This window comes from Meriones unguiculatus, chromosome X (genome assembly GCF_030254825.1).
Source record: "Meriones unguiculatus strain TT.TT164.6M chromosome X, Bangor_MerUng_6.1, whole genome shotgun sequence".
NCBI lineage: Eukaryota > Metazoa > Chordata > Mammalia > Rodentia > Muridae > Meriones > Meriones unguiculatus.
The window spans coordinates 47,944,396-47,964,709 of NC_083369.1; positions in this window are offsets into that span (position 1 = coordinate 47,944,396).

Sequence of the window (20,314 nt, forward strand, 5' to 3'; positions counted from 1 at the left end):
AACCCGCTTGCAACGAAATGACTCCAGAGCACTTAAAAACCCGCTTGCAACGAAATGCCTTTAGAGCACTTAAAAACCCGCTTGGAACGAAATGACTCCAGAGCACTTAAAAACCCGCTTGCAACGAAATGACTCCAGAGCACTTAAAAGCCCGCTTGCAACGAAATGACTCCAGAGCACTTAAAAACCCGCTTGCAACGAAATGCCTACAGAGCACTTAAAAAACCCGTTTCCAGTGAAATGTCTGAGAAGTATGTAAAAACCCGCTTGCCACGAAATGACTCCAGAACACGTAAAAACCCGCTTGCAACGAAATGACTCCAGAGCACTTAAAAACCCGCTTATAACGAAATGCCTTCAGAGCACTTAAAAACCCGCTTGCAACGAAATGACTCCAGAGCACTTAAAAACCCGCTTGCAACGAAATGACTCCAGAGCACTTAAAAACCCGCTTGCAACGAAATGCCTACAGAGCACTTAAAAAACCCGCTTCCAGTGAAATGTCTGAGAAGTATGTAAAAACCCGCTTGCAACGAAATGACTCCAGAACACGTAAAAACTAGCTTGCAACGAAATGACTCCAGAGTACTTAAAAACCCGCTTACAACGAAATGCCTTCAGAGCACTTAAAAACCCGCTTGCAACGAAATGACTCCAGAGCACTTAAAAACCCGCTTGCAACGAAATGACTCCAGAGCACTGAAAAACCCGCTTGCAACGAAATGACTCCAGAGCACTTAAAAACCCGCTTGCAACGAAATGACTCCAGATAACTTAAAAACCCGCTTGCAACGAAATGACTCCAGAGCACTTAAAAACCCGCTTGCAACGAAATGCCTTCAGAGCACTTAAAAACCCGCTTGCAACGAAATGACTCCAGAGCACTTAAAAACCCGCTTGCAACGAAATGACTCCAGAGCACTTAAAAACCTTCTTGCAACGAAATGTCTCCAGAGTACTTAAAAACCCGCTTGCAACGAAATGACTCCAGAGCACTTAAAAACCCGCTTACAACGAAATGACTCCAGAGCACTTAAAAACCCGCTTGCAACGAAATGACTCCAGAGCACTTAAAAACCCGCTTGCAACGAAATGACTCCAGAGCACTTAAAAACCCGCTTGCAACGAAATGACTCCAGAGCACTTAAAAACCCGCTTGCAACGAAATGAATCCAGAGCACTTAAAAACCCGCTTGCAACGAAATGACTCCAGAGCACTTAAAAACCCGCTTGCAACGAAATGACTCCAGAGCACTTAAAAACCCGCTTGCAACGAAATGAATCCAGAGCACTTAAAAACCCGCTTGCAACGAAATGACTCCAGAGCACTTAAAAACCCGCTTGCAACGAAATGACTCCAGAGCACTTAAAAACCCGCTTGCAACGAAATGACTCCAGAGCACTTAAAAACCCGCTTGCAACGAAATGACTCCAGAGCACTTAAAAACCCGCTTGAAACGAAATGACTCCAGAGCACTTAAAAACCCGCTTGCAACAAAATGACTCCAGAACACTTAAAAACCCGCTTGCAACGTAATGGCTCCAGAGCACTTAAAAACCCGCTTGCAACGAAATGGCTCCAGAGAACTTAAAAACCCGCTTGCAACGAAATGGCTCCAGAGCACTTAAAAAACCGCTTGCAACGAAATGTCTCCAGAGCACTTAAAAACCCGCTTGCAACGAAATGACTCCAGAGCACTTAAAAACCCGCTTGCAACGAAATGCCTTCAGAGCACTTAAAAACCCGCTTGCAACGAAATGACTCCAGAGCACTTAAAAACCCGCTTGCAACGAAATGACTCCAGAGCACTTAAAAACCCGCTTGCAACGAAATGACTCCAGAGCACTTAAAAACCCGCTTGCAACGAAATGACTCCAGAGCACTTAAAAACCCGCTTGCAACGAAATGACTCCAGAGCACTTAAAAACCCGCTTGCAACGAAATGACTCCAGAGCACTTAAAAACCCGCTTGCAACGAAATGGCTCCAGAGCACGTAAAAACCCGTTTGCAACGAAATGACTCCAGAGCACTTAAAAACCCGCTTGCAACGAAATGCCTACAGAGCATTTAAAAAACCCGCTTCCAGTGAAATGTCTGAGAAGTATGTAAAAACCCGCTTGCAACGAAATGACTCCAGAACACGTAAAAACCCGCTTGCAACGAAATGACTCCAGAGCACTTAAAAACCCGCTTACAACGAAATGCCTTCAGAGCACTTAAAAACCCGCATGCAACGAAATGACTCCAGAGCACTTAAAAACCCGCTTGCAACGAAATGACTCCAGAGCACTAAAAAACCCGCTTCCAATGAAATGACTCCAGAGCACTTAAAAACCCGCTTGCAACGAAATGACTCCAGAACACTTAAAAACCCGCTTGCAACGAAATGACTCCAGAGCACTTAAAAACCCGCTTGCAACGAAATGACTCCAGATAACTTAATAACCCGCTTGCAACGAAATGACTCCAGAGCACTTAAAAACCCGCTTGCAACGAAATGCCTTCAGAGCACTTAAAAACCCGCTTGCAACGAAATGACTCCAGAGCACTTAAAAACCCGCTTGCAACGAAATGACTCCAGAGCACTTAAAAACCCGCTTGCAACGAAATGTCTCCAGAGTACTTAAAAACCCGCTTGCAACGAAATGGCTCCAGAGCACTTAAAAACCCGCATGCAACGAAATGTCTCCAGAGCACTTTAAAACCCGCTTGCAACGAAATGACTCCAGAGCACTTAAAAACCCGCTTGCAACGAAATGCCTTTAGAGCACTTAAAAACCCGCTTGGAACGAAATGACTCCAGAGCACTTAAAAACCCGCTTGCAACGAAATGACTCCGGAGCACTTAAAAGCCCGCTTGCAACGAAATGACTCCAGAGCACTTAAAAACCCGCTTGCAACGAAATGACTCCAGAGAACTTAAAAACCCGCTTGCAACGAAATGACTCCAGAGCACTTAAAAACCCGCTTGCAACGAAATGACTCCAGAGCACTTAAAAACCCGCTTGCAACGAAATGGCTCCAGAGCACTTAAAAACCCGCTTGCAACGAAATGTCTCCAGAGCACTTAAAAACCCGCTTTCAACGAAATGACTCCAGAGCACTTAAAAACCCGCTTGCAACGAAATGCCTTTAGAGCACTTAAAAACCCGCTTGGAACGAAATGACTCCAGAGCACTTAAAAACCCGCTTGCAACGAAATGACTCCAGAGCACTTAAAAACCCGCTTGGAACGAAATGACTCCAGAGCACTTAAAAACCCGCTTGCAACGAAATGACTCCAGAGCACTTAAAAGCCCGCTTGCAACGAAATGACTCCAGAGCACGTAAAAACCCGCTTGCAACGAAATGCCTTTAGAGCACTTAAAAACCCGCTTGGAACGAAATGACTCCAGAGCACTTAAAAACCCGCTTGCAACGAAATGACTCCAGAGCACTTAAAAGCCCGCTTGCAACTAAATGACTCCAGAGCACTTAAAAACCCGCTTGCAACGAAATGACTCCAGAGCACTTAAAAACCCGCTTGCAACGAAATGACTCCAGAGCACTTAAAAACCCGCTTGCAACGAAATGGCTCCAGAGCACTTAAAAACCCGCTTGCAACGAAATGTCTCCAGAGCACTTAAAAACCCGCTTGCAACGAAATGACTCCAGAGCACTTAAAAACCCGCTTGCAACGAAATGCCTTTAGAGCACTTAAAAACCCGCTTGGAACGAAATGACTCCAGAGCACTTAAAAACCCGCTTGCAACGAAATGACTCCAGAGCACTTAAAAGCCCGCTTGCAACGAAATGACTCCAGAGCACTTAAAAACCCGCTTGCAACGAAATGACTCCAGAGCACTTAAAAACCCGCTTGCAACGAAATGACTCCAGAGCACTTAAAAACCCGCTTGCAACGAAATGACTCCAGAGCACGTAAAAACCCCTTTGCAACGAAATGACTCCAGAGTACTTAAAAACCCGCTTGCAACGAAATGCCTACAGAGCATTTAAAAAACCCGCTTCCAGTGAAATGTCTGAGAAGTATGTAAAAACCCGCTTGCAACGAAATGACTCCAGAGCACATAAAAACCCGCTTGCAACGAAATGACTCCAGAGCACTAAAAAACCCTCTTGCAATGAAATGACTCCAGAGCACTTAAAAACCCGCTTGCAACGAAATGACTCCAGAACACTTAAAAACCCGCTTGCAACGAAATGCCTTCAGAGCACTTAAAAACCCGCTTGCAACGAAATGACTCCAGAGCACTTAAAAACCCGCTTGCAACGAAATGACTCCAGAGCACTTAAAAACCCGCTTGCAACGAAATGACTCCAGAGCACTTAAAAACCCGCTTGCAACGAAATGACTCCAGAGCACTTAAAAACCCGCTTGCAACGAAATGACTCCAGAGCACTTAAAAACACGCTTGCAACGAAATGACTCCAGAGCACTTAAAAACCCGCTTGCAACGAAATGACTCCAGAGCACTTAAAAACCCGCTTGCAACGAAATGACTCCAGAGCACGTAAAAACCCGTTTGCAACGAAATGACTCCAGAGTACTTAAAAACCCGCTTGCAACGAAATGCCTACAGAGCATTTAAAAAACCCGCTTCCAGTGAAATGTCTGAGAAGTATGTAAAAACCCGCTTGCAACGAAATGACTCCAGAACACGTAAAAACCCGCTTGCAACGAAATGACTCCAGAGCACTTAAAAACCCGCTTGCAACGAAATGACTCCAGAGCCCTTAAAAACCCGCTTGCAACGAAATGACTCCAGAGCACTTAAAAACCCGCTTGCAAAGAAATGACTCCAGAGCACGTAAAAACCCGTTTGCAACGAAATGACTCCAGAGTACTTAAAAACCCGCTTGCAACGAAATGCCTACAGAGCATTTAAAAAACCCGCTTCCAGTGAAATGTCTGAGAAGTATGTAAAAACCCGCTTGCAACGAAATGACTCCAGAACACGTAAAAACCCGCTTGCAACGAAATGACTCCAGAGCACTTAAAAACCCGCTTGCAACGAAATGTCTCCAGAGTACTTAAAAACCCGCTTGCAACGAAATGCCTTCAGAGCACTTAAAAACCCGCTTGCAACGAAATGACTCCAGAGCACTTAAAAACCCGCTTGCAACGAAATGACTCCAGAGCACTTAAAAACCCGCTTGCAACGAAATGTCTCCAGAGTACTTAAAAACCCACTTGCAACGAAATGACTCCAGAGCACTTAAAAACCGGCTTGCAACGAAATGACTCCAGAGCACTTAAAAACACGCTTGCAACGAAATGACTCCAAAGCACTTAAAAACCCGCTTGCAACGAAATGGCTCCAGAGCACTTAAAAACCCGCTTGCAACGAAATGTCTCCAGAGCACTTAAAAACCCGCTTGCAACGAAATGACTCCAGAGCACTTAAAAACCCGCTTGCAACGAAATGCCTTTAGAGCACTTAAAAACCCGCTTGGAACGAAATGACTCCAGAGCACTTAAAAACCCGCTTGCAACGAAATGACTCCAGAGCACTTAAAAGCCCGCTTGCAACGAAATGACTCCAGAGCACTTAAAAACCCGCTTGCAACGAAATGACTCCAGAGCACTTAAAAACCCGCTTGCAACGAAATGACTCCAGAGCACTTAAAAACCCGCTTGCAACGAAATGACTGCAGAGCACGTAAAAACACGTTTGCAACGAAATGACTCCAGAGTACTTAAAAACCCGCTTGCAACGAAATGACTCCAGAGTACTTAAAAACCCGCTTACAACGAAATGCCTGCAGAGCACTTAAAAAACCCGCTTCCAGTGAAATGTCTGAGAAGTATGTAAAAACCCGCTTGAAACAAAATGACTCCAGAACCCGTAAAAACCCGCTTGCAACGAAATGACTCCAGAGCACTTAAAAACCCGCTTGCAACGAAATGCCTTCAGAGCACTTAAAAACCCGCTTGCAAAGAAATGACTCCAGAACACTTAAAAACCCGCTTGCAACGAAAAGACTCCAGAGCACTTAAAAACCCGCTTGCAACAAAATGACTCCAGAGCACTTAAAAACCCGCTTGCAACGAAATGACTCCAGAGCACTTAAACACCCGCTTGCAACGAAATGACTCCAGAGTACTTAAAAACCCGCTTGCAACGAAATGCCTACAGAGCACTTAAAAAACCCGCTTCCAGTGAAATGTCTGAGAAGTATGTAAAAAACCGCTTGCAACGAAATGACTCCAGAGCACTTAAAAACCCGCTTGCAACGAAATGACTCAAGAGCACGTAAAAACCTGCTTGCAACGAAATGACTCCAGAGCACTTAAAAACCCGCTTGCAACAAAATAACTCCAGAGCACTTAAAAACCCGCTTGCAACGAAATGACTCCAGAGCACTTAAAAACCCGCTTGCAACGAAATGACTCCAGAGCACTTAAAAACCCGCTTGCAACGAAATGACTCCAGAGCACTTAAAAACCCGCTTGCAACGAAATGACTCCAGAGCACTTAAAAACCCGCTTGCAACGAAATGACTCCAGAGCACTTAAAAACCCGCTTGCAACGAAATGACTCCAGAGCACTTAAAAACCCGCTTGCAACGAAATGACTCCAGAGCACTTAAAAACCCGCTTGCAACGAAATGACTCCAGAGCACTTAAAAACCCGCTTGCAACGAAATGTCTCCAGAGCACTTAAAAACCCGCTTGCAACGAAATGACTCCAGAGCACTTAAAAACCCGCTTGCAACGAAATGGCTACAGAGCACTTAAAAACCCGCTTGCAACGAAATGACTCCAGAGCACTTAAAAACCCGCTTGCAACGAAATGACTCCAGAGCACGTAAAAACCCGCTTGCAACGAAATGACTCCAGAGCACTTAAAAACCCGCTTGCAACGAAATGCCTCCAGAGCACTTAAAAACCCGCTTGCAACGAAATGCCTTTAGAGCACTTAAAAACCCGCTTGGAACGAAATGACTCCAGAGCACTTAAAAACCCGCTTGCAACGAAATGACTCCAGAGCACTTAAAAGCCCGCTTGCAACGAAATGACTCCAGAGCACTTAAAAACCCGCTTGCAACGAAATGACTCCAGAGCACTTAAAAACCCGCTTGCAACGAAATGACTCCAGAGCACTTAAAAACCCGCTTGCAACGAAATGACTCCAGAGCACGTAAAAACCCGTTTGCAACGAAATGACTCCAGAGTACTTAAAAACCCGCTTGCAACGAAATGCCTACAGAGCATTTAAAAAACCCGCTTCCAGTGAAATGTCTGAGAAGTATGTAAAAACCCGCTTGCAACGAAATGACTCCAGAGCACTTAAAAACCCGCTTGCAACGAAATGACTCCAGAGCACTAAAAAACCCGCTTGCAATGAAATGACTCCAGAGCACTTAAAAACCCGCTTGCAACGAAATGACTCCAGAACACTTAAAAACCCGCTTGCAACGAAATGCCTTCAGAGCACTTAAAAACCCGCTTGCAACGAAATGACTCCAGAGCACTTAAAAACCCGCTTGCAACGAAATGACTCCAGAGCACTTAAAAACCCGCTTGCAACGAAATGACTCCAGAGCACTTAAAAACCCGCTTGCAACGAAATGACTCCAGAGCACTTAAAAACACGCTTGCAACGAAATGACTCCAGAGCACTTAAAAACCCGCTTGCAACGAAATGACTCCAGAGCACTTAAAAACCCGCTTGCAACGAAATGACTCCAGAGCACGTAAAAACCCGTTTGCAACGAAATGACTCCAGAGTACTTAAAAACCCGCTTGCAACGAAATGCCTACAGAGCATTTAAAAAACCCGCTTCCAGTGAAATGTCTGAGAAGTATGTAAAAACCCGCTTGCAACGAAATGACTCCAGAACACGTAAAAACCCGCTTGCAACGAAATGACTCCAGAGCACTTAAAAACCCGCTTGCAACGAAATGACTCCAGAGCACTTAAAAACCCGCTTGCAACGAAATGACTCCAGAGCACTTAAAAACCCGCTTGCAACGAAATGACTCCAGAGCACGTAAAAACCCGTTTGCAACGAAATGACTCCAGAGTACTTAAAAACCCGCTTGCAACGAAATGCCTACAGAGCATTTAAAAAACCCGCTTCCAGTGAAATGTCTGAGAAGTATGTAAAAACCCGCTTGCAACGAAATGACTCCAGAACACGTAAAAACCCGCTTGCAACGAAATGACTCCAGAGCACTTAAAAACCCGCTTGCAACGAAATGTCTCCAGAGTACTTAAAAACCCGCTTGCAACGAAATGCCTTCAGAGCACTTAAAAACCCGCTTGCAACGAAATGACTCCAGAGCACTTAAAAACCCGCTTGCAACGAAATGACTCCAGAGCACTTAAAAACCCGCTTGCAACGAAATGTCTCCAGAGTACTTAAAAACCCGCTTGCAACGAAATGACTCCAGAGCACTTAAAAACCCGCTTGCAACGAAATGACTCCAGAGCACTTAAAAACACGCTTGCAACGAAATGACTCCAAAGCACTTAAAAACCCGCTTGCAACGAAATGGCTCCAGAGCACTTAAAAACCCGCTTGCAACGAAATGTCTCCAGAGCACTTAAAAACCCGCTTGCAACGAAATGACTCCAGAGCATTTAAAAACCCGCTTGCAACGAAATGCCTTTAGAACACTTAAAAACCCGCTTGGAACGAAATGACTCCAGAGCACTTAAAAACCCGCTTGCAACGAAATGACTCCAGAGCACTTAAAAGCCCGCTTGCAACGAAATGACTCCAGAGCACTTAAAAACCCGCTTGCAACGAAATGACTCCAGAGCACTTAAAAACCCGCTTGCAACGAAATGACTCCAGAGCACTTAAAAACCCGCTTGCAACGAAATGACTGCAGAGCACATAAAAACCCGTTTGCAACGAAATGACTCCAGAGTACTTAAAAACCCGCTTGCAACGAAATGACTCCAGAGTACTTAAAAACCCGCTTACAACGAAATGCCTGCAGAGCACTTAAAAAACCCGCTTCCAGTGAAATGTCTGAGAAGTATGTAAAAACCCGCTTGAAACAAAATGACTCCAGAACCCGTAAAAACCCGCTTGCAACGAAATGACTCCAGAGCACTTAAAAACCCGCTTGCAACGAAATGCCTTCAGAGCACTTAAAAACCCGCTTGCAAAGAAATGACTCCAGAACACTTAAAAACCCGCTTGCAACGAAAAGACTCCAGAGCACTTAAAAACCCGCTTGCAACAAAATGACTCCAGAGCACTTAAAAACCCGCTTGCAACGAAATGACTCCAGAGCACTTAAACACCCGCTTGCAACGAAATGACTCCAGAGTACTTAAAAACCCGCCTGCAACGAAATGCCTACAGAGCACTTAAAAAACCCGCTTCCAGTGAAATGTCTGAGAAGTATGTAAAAACCCGCTTGCAACGAAATGACTCCAGAGCACTTAAAAACCCGCTTGCAACGAAATGACTCAAGAGCACGTAAAAACCCGCTTGCAACGAAATGACTCCAGAGCACTTAAAAACCCGCTTGCAACGAAATGACTCCAGAGCACTTAAAAACCCGCTTGCAACGAAATGACTCCAGAGCACTTAAAAACCCGCTTGCAACGAAATGACTCCAGAGCACTTAAAAACCCGCTTACAACGAAATGACTCCAGAGCACTTAAAAACCCGCTTGCAACGAAATGACTCCAGAGCACTTAAAAACCCGCTTGCAACGAAATGACTCCAGAGCACTTAAAAACCCGCTTGCAACGAAATGACTCCAGAGCACTTAAAAACCCGCTTGCAACGAAATGACTCCAGAGCACTTAAAAACCCGCTTGCAACGAAATGACTCCAGAGCACTTAAAAACCCGCTTGCAACGAAATGTCTCCAGAGCACTTAAAAACCCGCTTCCAACGAAATGACTCCAGAGCACTTAAAAACCCGCTTGCAACGAAATGGCTACAGAGCACTTAAAAACCCGCTTGCAACGAAATGACTCCAGAGCACTTAAAAACCCGCTTGCAACGAAATGACTCCAGAGCACGTAAAAACCCGCTTGCAACGAAATGACTGCAGAGCACTTAAAAACCCGCTTGCAACGAAATGCCTCCAGAGCACTTAAAAACCCGCTTGCAACGAAATGACTCCAGAGCACTTAAAAACCCGCTTGCAACGAAATGACTCCAGAGCACTTAAAAACCCGCTTGCAACGAAATGACTCCAGAGCACTTAAAAACCCGCTTGCAACGAAATGACTCCAGAGTACTTAAAAACCCGCTTACAACGAAATGCATGCAGAGCACTTAAAAAACCCGCTTCCAGTGATATGTCTGAGAAGTATGTAAAAACCCGCTTGCAACGAAATGACTCCAGAACACGTAAAAACCCGCTTGCAACGAAATGACTCCAGAGCACTTAAAAACCCGCTTACAACGAAATGCCTTCAGAGCACTTAAAAACCCGCTTGCAACGAAATGACTCCAGAGTACATAAAAACCCGCCTGCAACGAAATGACTCCAGAGCACTTAAACACCCGCTTGCAACGAAATGACTCCAGAGTACATAAAAACCCGCCTGCAACGAAATGACTCCAGAGCACTTAAAAACCCGCTTGCAACGAAATGACTCCAGAGCACTTAAAAACCCGCTTGCAACGAAATGACTCCGGAGCACTGAAAAACCCGCTTGCAACGAAATGACTCCAGAGCACTTAAACACCCGCTTGCAACGAAATGACTCCAGAGCACTGAAAAACCCGCTTGCAACGAAATGACTCCAGAGCACTTAAAAACCCGCTTGCAACGAAATGACTCCAGATAACTTAAAAACCCGCTTGCAACGAAATGACTCCAGAGCACTTAAAAACCCGCTTGCAAAGAAATGTCTCCAGAGTACTTAAAAACCCGCTTGCAAGGAAATGACTCCAGAGCACTTAAAAACCCGCTTGCAACGAAATGACTCCAGAGCACTTAAAAACCCGCTTCAAACGAAATGAATCCAGAGCACTTAAAAACCCGCTTGCAACGAAATGACTCCAGAGCACTTAAAAACCCGCTTGCAACGAAATGCCTTCAGAGCACTTAAAAACCCGCTTGCAACGAAATGACTCCAGAGCACTTAAAAACCCGCTTGCAACGAAATGACTCCAGAGCACTTAAAAACCCGCTTGCAACGAAATGTCTCCAGAGTACTTAAAAACCCGCTTGCAACGAAATGACTCCAGAGCACTTAAAAACCCGCTTGCAACGAAATGACTCCAGAGCACTTAAAAACACGCTTGCAACGAAATGACTCCAAAGCACTTAAAAACCCGCTTGCAACGAAATGGCTCCAGAGCACTTAAAAACCCGCTTGCAACGAAATGTCTCCAGAGCACTTAAAAACCCGCTTGCAACGAAATGACTCCAGAGCACTTAAAAACCCGCTTGCAACGAAATGCCTTTAGAGCACTTAAAAACCCGCTTGGAACGAAATGACTCCAGAGCACTTAAAAACCCGCTTGCAACGAAATGACTCCAGAGCACTTAAAAGCCCGCTTGCAACGAAATGACTCCAGAGCACTTAAAAACCCGCTTGCAACGAAATGACTCCAGAGCACTTAAAAACCCGCTTGCAACGAAATGACTCCAGAGCACTTAAAAACCCGCTTGCAACGAAATGACTGCAGAGCACGTAAAAACCCGTTTGCAACGAAATGACTCCAGAGTACTTAAAAACCCGCTTGCAACGAAATGACTCCAGAGTACTTAAAAACCCGCTTACAACGAAATGCCTGCAGAGCACTTAAAAAACCCGCTTCCAGTGAAATGTCTGAGAAGTATGTAAAAACCCGCTTGATTCAAAATGACTCCAGAACCCGTAAAAACCCGCTTGCAACGAAATGACTCCAGAGCACTTAAAAACCCGCTTGCAACGAAATGCCTTCAGAGCACTTAAAAACCCGCTTGCAAAGAAATGACTCCAGAACACTTAAAAACCCGCTTGCAACGAAAAGACTCCAGAGCACTTAAAAACCCGCTTGCAACAAAATGACTCCAGAGCACTTAAAAACCCGCTTGCAACGAAATGACTCCAGAGCACTTAAACACCCGCTTGCAACGAAATGACTCCAGAGTACTTAAAAACCCGCTTGCAACGAAATGCCTACAGAGCACTTAAAAAACCCGCTTCCAGTGAAATGTCTGAGAAGTATGTAAAAACCCGCTTGCAACGAAATGACTCCAGAGCACTTAAAAACCCGCTTGCAACGAAATGACTCAAGAGCACGTAAAAACCCGCTTGCAACGAAATGACTCCAGAGCACTTAAAAACCCGCTTGCAACGAAATGACTCCAGAGCACTTAAAAACCCGCTTGCAACGAAATGACTCCAGAGCACTTAAAAACCCGCTTGCAACGAAATGACTCCAGAGCACTTAAAAACCCGCTTGCAACGAAATGACTCCAGAGCACTTAAAAACCCGCTTGCAACGAAATGACTCCAGAGCACTTAAAAACCCGCTTGCAACGAAATGACTCCAGAGCACTTAAAAACCCGCTTGCAACGAAATGACTCCAGAGCACTTAAAAACCCGCTTGCAACGAAATGACTCCAGAGCACCTAAAAACCCGCTTGCAACGAAATGACTCCAGAGCACTTAAAAACCCGCTTGCAACGAAATGTCTCCAGAGCACTTAAAAACCCGCTTGCAACGAAATGACTCCAGAGCACTTAAAAACCCGCTTGCAACGAAATGGCTACAGAGCACTTAAAAACCCGCTTGCAACGAAATGACTCCAGAGCACTTAAAAACCCGCTTGCAACGAAATGACTCCAGAGCACGTAAAAACCCGCTTGCAACGAAATGACTCCAGAGCACTTAAAAACCCGCTTGCAACGAAATGCCTCCAGAGCACTTAAAAACCCGCTTGCAACGAAATGACTCCAGAGCACTTAAAAACCCGCTTGCAACGAAATGACTCCAGAGCACTTAAAAACCCGCTTGCAACGAAATGACTCCAGAGCACTTAAAAACCCGCTTGCAACGAAATGACTCCAGAGTACTTAAAAACCCGCTTACAACGAAATGCATGCAGAGCACTTAAAAAACCCGCTTCCAGTGATATGTCTGAGAAGTATGTAAAAACCCGCTTGCAACGAAATGACTCCAGAACACGTAAAAACCCGCTTGCAACGAAATGACTCCAGAGCACTTAAAAACCCGCTTACAACGAAATGCCTTCAGAGCACTTAAAAACCCGCTTGCAACGAAATGACTCCAGAGTACATAAAAACCCGCCTGCAACGAAATGACTCCAGAGCACTTAAAAACCCGCCTGCAACGAAATGACTCCAGAGCACTTAAAAACCCGCTTGCAACGAAATGACTCCAGAGCACTTAAACACCCGCTTGCAACGAAATGACTCCAGAGCACTTAAAAACCCGCTTGCAACGAAATGACTCCAGAGCACTTAAACACCCGCTTGCAACGAAATGACTCCAGAGTACATAAAAACCCGCCTGCAACGAAATGACTCCAGAGCACTTAAAAACCCGCTTGCAACGAAATGACTCCAGAGCACTTAAAAACCCGCTTGCAACGAAATGACTCCGGAGCACTGAAAAACCCGCTTGCAACGAAATGACTCCGGAGCACTTAAACACCCGCTTGCAACGAAATGACTCCAGAGCACTGAAAAACCCGCTTGCAACGAAATGACTCCAGAGCACTTAAAAACCCGCTTGCAACGAAATGACTCCAGATAACTTAAAAACCTGCTTGCAACGAAATGACTCCAGAGCACTCAAAAACCCGCTTGCAACGAAATGCCTTCAGAGCACTTAAAAACCCGCTTGCAACGAAATGACTCCAGAGCACTTAAAAACCCGCTTGCAACGAAATGACTCCAGAGCACTTAAAAACCCGCTTGCAAAGAAATGTCTCCAGAGTACTTAAAAACCCGCTTGCAAGGAAATGACTCCAGAGCACTTAAAAACCCGCTTGCAACGAAATGACTCCAGAGCACTTAAAAACCCGCTTCCAACGAAATGAATCCAGAGCACTTAAAAACCCGCTTGCAACGAAATGACTCCAGAGCACTTAAACACCCGCTTGCAACGAAATGACTCCAGAGCACTTAAAAACCCGCTTGCAACGAAATGACTCCAGAGCACTTAAACACCCGCTTGCAACGAAATGACTCCAGAGTACATAAAAACCCGCCTGCAACGAAATGACTCCAGAGCACTTAAAAACCCGCTTGCAACGAAATGACTCCAGAGCACTTAAAAACCCGCTTGCAACGAAATGACTCCGGAGCACTGAAAAACCCGCTTGCAACGAAATGACTCCAGAGCACTTAAACACCCGCTTGCAACGAAATGACTCCAGAGTACTTAAAAACCCGCTTGCAACGAAATGCCTACAGAGCACTTAAAAAACCCGCTTCCAGTGAAATGTCTGAGAAGTATGTAAAAACCCGCTTGCAACGAAATGACTCCAGAACACGTAAAAACCATCTTGCAACGAAATGACTCCAGAGCACTTAAAAACCCGCTTGCAAAGAAATGTCTCCAGAGTACTTAAAAACCCGCTTGCAAGGAAATGACTCCAGAGCACTTAAAAACCCGCTTGCAACGAAATGACTCCAGAGCACTTAAAAACCCGCTTCCAACGAAATGAATCCAGAGCACTTAAAAACCCGCTTGCAACGAAATGACTCCAGAGCACTTAAAAACCCGCTTGCAACGAAATGCCTTCAGAGCACTTAAAAACCCGCTTGCAACGAAATGACTCCAGAGCACTTAAAAACCCGCTTGCAACGAAATGACTCCAGAGCACTTCAAAACCCGCTTGCAACGAAATGACTCCAGAGCACTTAAAAACCCGCTTGCAAGGAAATGACTCCAGAGCACTTAAAAACCCGCTTGCAACGAAATGACTCCAGAGCACTAAAAAACCCGCTTGCAATGAAATGACTCCAGAGCACTTAAAAACCGGCTTGCAACGAAATGACTCCAGAACACTTAAAAACCCGCTTGCAACGAAATGACTCCAGAGCACTTAAAAACCCGCTTGCAACGAAATGACTCCAGAGCACTTAAAAACCCGCTTGCAACGAAATGACTCCAGAGCACTTAAAAACCCGCTTGCAACGAAATGCCTTCAGAGCACTTAAAAACCCGCTTGCAACGAAATGACTCCAGAGCACTTAAAAACCCGCTTGCAACGAAATGACTCCAGAGCACTTAAAAACCCGCTTACAAAGAAATGACTCCAGAGCACTTAAAAACCCGCTTGCAACGAAATGACTCCAGAGCACTTAAAAACCCGCTTGCAACGAAATGACTCCAGAGCACGTAAAAACCCGTTTGCAACGAAATGACTCCAGAGTACTTAAAAACCCGCCTGCAACGAAATGCCTACAGAGCATTTAAAAAACCCGCTTCCAGTGAAATGTCTTAGAAGTATATAAAAACCCGCTTGCAACGAAATGACTCCAGAACACGTAAACACCCGCTTGCAACGAAATGACTCCAGAGCACTTAAAAACCCGCTTGCAACGAAATGCCTACAGAGCATTTAAAAAACCCGCTTCCAGTGAAATGTCTGAGAAGTATGTAAAAACCCGCTTGCAACGAAATGACTCCAGAACACGTAAAAACCCGCTTGCAACGAAATGACTCCAGAGCACTTAAAAACCCGCTTGCAACGAAATGCCTACAGAGCATTTAAAAAACCCGCTTCCAGTGAAATGTCTGAGAAGTATGTAAAAACCCGCTTGCAACGAAATGACTCCAGAACACGTAAAAACCCGCTTGCAACGAAATGACTCCAGAGCACTTAAACCCCGCTTGCAACGAAATGGCTACAGAGCACTTAAAAACCCGCTTGCAACGAAATGAATCCAGAGCACTTAAAAACCCGCTTGCAACGAAATGACTCCAGAGCACTTAAAAACCCGCTTGCAACGAAATGACTCCAGAGCACTTAAAAACCCGCTTGCAACGAAATGACTCCAGAGCACTTAAAAACCCGCTTGTAACGAAATGTCTCCAGAGTACTTAAAAACCCGCTTGCAATGAAATGACTCCAGAGCACTTAAAAACCCGCTGGCAACGAAATGACTACAGAGCACTTAAAAACCCGCTTGCAACGAAATGACTCCAGAGCACTTAAAAACCCGCTTGCAACGAAATGACTACAGAGCACTTAAAAACCCGCTTGCAATGAAATGAATCCAGAGCACTTAAAAACCCGCTTGCAACGAAATGACTCCAGAGCACTTAAAAACCCGCTTGCAACGAAATGCCTTCAGAGCACTTAAAAACCCGCTTGCAAAGAAATGACTCCAGAACACTTAAAAACCCGCTTGCAACGAAAAGACTCCAGAGCACTTAAAAACCCGCTTGCAACAAAATGACTCCAGAGCACTTAAAAACCCACTTGCAAAGAAATGACTCCAGAGCACTTAAACACCTGCTTGCAACGAAATGACTCCAGAGTACTTAAAAACCCGCTTGCAACGAAATGCCTACAGAGCACTTAAAAAACCCGTTTCCTGTGAAATGTCTGAGAAGTATGTAAAAACCCGCTTGCCACGAAATGACTCCAGAACACGTAAAAACCCGCTTGCAACGAAATGACTCCAGAGCACTTAAAAACCCGCTTATAACGAAATGCCTTCAGAGCACTTAAAAACCCGCTTGCAACGAAATGACTCCAGAGCACTTAAAAACCCGCTTGCAACGAAATGACTCCAGAGCACTTAAAAACCCGCTTGCAACGAAATGCCTTCAGAGCACTTAAAAACCCGCTTGCAACGAAATGACTCCAGAGCACTTAAAAACCCGCTTGCAACGAAATGACTCCAGAGCACTTAAAAACCCGCTTGCAACGAAATGACTCCAGAGCACTTAAACACCCGCTTGCAACGAAATGACTCCAGAGTCCTTAAAAACCCGCTTGCAACGAAATGCCTACAGAGCACTTAAAAAACCCGCTTCCAGTGAAATGTCTGAGAAGTATGTAAAAACCCGCTTGCAACGAAATGACTCCAGAACACGTAAAAACCAGCTTGCAACGAAATGACTCCAGAGTACTTAAAAACCCGCTTACAACGAAATGCCTTCAGAGCACTTAAAAACCCGCTTGCAACGAAATGACTCCAGAGCACTTAAAAACCCGCTTGCAACGAAATGACTCCAGAGCACTGAAAAACCCGCTTGCAACGAAATGACTCCAGAGCACTTAAAAACCCGCTTGCAACGAAATGACTCCAGATAACTTAAAAACCTGCTTGCAACGAAATGACTCCAGAGCACTTAAAAACCCGCTTGCAACGAAATGCCTTCAGAGCACTTAAAAACCCGCTTGCAACGAAATGACTCCAGAGCACTTAAAAACCCGCTTGCAACGAAATGACTCCAGAGCACTTAAAAACCCGCTTGCAAAGAAATGTCTCCAGAGTACTTAAAAACCCGCTTGCAAGGAAATGACTCCAGAGCACTTAAAAACCCGCTTGCAACGAAATGACTCCAGAGCACTTAAAAACCCGCTTGCAACGAAATGACTCCAGAGCACTTAAAAACCCGCTTGCAACGAAATGACTCCAGAGCACTTAAAAACCCGCTTGCAACGAAATGCCTTCAGAGCACTTAAAAACCCGCTTGCAACGAAATGACTCCAGAGCACTTAAAAACCCGCTTGCAACGCAATGACTCCAGAGCACTTAAAAACCCGCTTGCAACGAAATGACTCCAGAGCACTTAAAAACCCGCTTGCAACGAAATGACTCCAGAGCACGTAAAAACCCGTTTGCAACGAAATGACTCCAGAGTACTTATAAACCCGCTTGCAACGAAATGCCTACAGAGCATTTAAAAAACCCGCTTCCAGTGAAATGTCTGAGAAGTATGTAAAAACCCGCTTGCAACGAAATGACTCCAGAACACGTAAAAACCCGCTTGCAACGAAATGACTCCAGAGCACTTAAAAACCCGCTTGCAACGAAATGACTCCAGAGCACTTAAAAACCCGCTTGCAACGAAATGTCTCCAGAGTACTTAAAAACCCGCTTGCAACGAAATGACTCCAGAGCACTTAAAAACCCGCTTGCAACGAAATGACTCCAGAGCACTTAAAAACCCGCTTGCAACGAAATGACTCCAGAGCACTTAAAAACCCGCTTGCAACGAAATGGCTGCAGAGCACTTAAAAACCCGCATGCAACGAAATGTCTCCAGAGCACTTAAAAACCCGCTTGCAACGAAATGACTCCAGAGCACTTAAAAACCCGCTTGCAACGAAATGACTCCAGAGCACTTAAAAACCCGCTTGCAACGAAATGACTCCGGAGCACTGAAAAACCCGCTTGCAACGAAATGACTCCAGAGCACTTAAACACCCGCTTGCAACGAAATGACTCCAGAGCACTGAAAAACCCGCTTGCAACGAAATGACTCCAGAGCACTTAAAAACCCGCTTGCAACGAAATGACTCCAGATAACTTAAAAACCTGCTTGCAACGAAATGACTCCAGAGCACTCAAAAACCCGCTTGCAACGAAATGCCTTCAGAGCACTTAAAAACCTGCTTGCAACGAAATGACTCCAGAGCACTTAAAAACCCGCTTGCAACGAAATGACTCCAGAGCACTTAAAAACCCGCTTGCAAAGAAATGTCTCCAGAGTACTTAAAAACCCGCTTGCAAGGAAATGACTCCAGAGCACTTAAAAACCCGCTTGCAACGAAATGACTCCAGAGCACTTAAAAACCCGCTTCCAACGAAATGAATCCAGAGCACTTAAAAACCCGCTTGCAACGAAATGACTCCAGAGCACTTAAACACCCGCTTGCAACGAAATGACTCCAGAGCACTTAAAAACCCGCTTGCAACGAAATGACTCCAGAGCACTTAAACACCCGCTTGCAACGAAATGACTCCAGAGTACATAAAAACCTGCCTGCAACGAAATCACTCCAGAGCACGTAAAAACCCGCTTGCAACGAAATGACTCCAGAGCACTTAAAAACGCACTTGCAACGAAATGACTCCGGAGCACTGAAAAACCCGCTTGCAACGAAATGACTCCAGAGCACTTAAACACCCGCTTGCAACGAAATGACTCCAGAGTACTTAAAAACCCGCTTGCAACGAAATGCCTACAGAGCACTTAAAAAACCCGCTTCCAGTGAAATGTCTGAGAAGTATGTAAAAACCCGCTTGCAACGAAATGACTCCAGAACACGTAAAAACCATCTTGCAACGAAATGACTCCAGAGCACTTAAAAACCCGCTTACAACGAAATGCCTTCAGAGCACTTAAAAACCCGCTTGCAACGAAATGACTCCAGAGCACTTAAAAACCCGCTTGCAACGAAATGACTCCAGAGCACTGAAAAACCCGCTTGCAACGAAATGACTCCAGAGCACTTAAAAACCCGCTTGCAACGAAATGACTCCAGATAACTTAAAAACCTGCTTGCAACGAAATGACTCCAGAGCACTCAAAAACCCGCTTGCAACGAAATGCCTTCAGAGCACTTAAAAACCCGCTTGCAACGAAATGACTCCAGAGCACTTAAAAACCCGCTTGCAACGAAATGACTCCAGAGCACTTAAAAACCCGCTTGCAAAGAAATGTCTCCAGAGTACTTAAAAACCCGCTTGCAAGGAAATGACTCCAGAGCACTTAAAAACCCGCTTGCAACGAAATGACTCCAGAGCACTTAAAAACCCGCTTCCAACGAAATGAATCCAGAGCACTTAAAAACCCGCTTGCAACGAAATGACTCCAGAGCACTTAAAAACCCGCTTGCAACGAAATGCCTTCAGAGCACTTAAAAACCCGCTTGCAACGAAATGACTCCAGAGCACTTAAAAACCCGCTTGCAACGAAATGACTCCAGAGCACTTAAAAACCCGCTTGCAACGAAATGACTCCAGAGCACTTAAAAACCCGCTTGCAACGAAATGACTCCAGAGCACTAAAAAACCCGCTTCCAATGAAATGACTCCAGAGCACTTAAAAACCTGCTTGCAACGAAATGACTCCAGAACACTTAAAAACCCGCTTGCAACGAAATGACTCCAGAGCACTTAAAGACCTGCTTGCAACGAAATGACTCCAGATAACTTAAAAACCCGCTTGCAACGAAATGACTCCAGAGCACTTAAAAACCCGCTTGCAACGAAATGCCTACAGAGCACTTAAAAACCCGCTTGCAACGAAATGACTCCAGAGCACTTAAAAACCCGCTTGCAACGAAATGACTCCAGAGCACTTAAAAACCCGCTTGCAACGAAATGTCTCCAGAGTACTTAAAAACCCGCTTGCAACGAAATGACTCCAGAGCACTTAAAAACCCGCTTGCAAC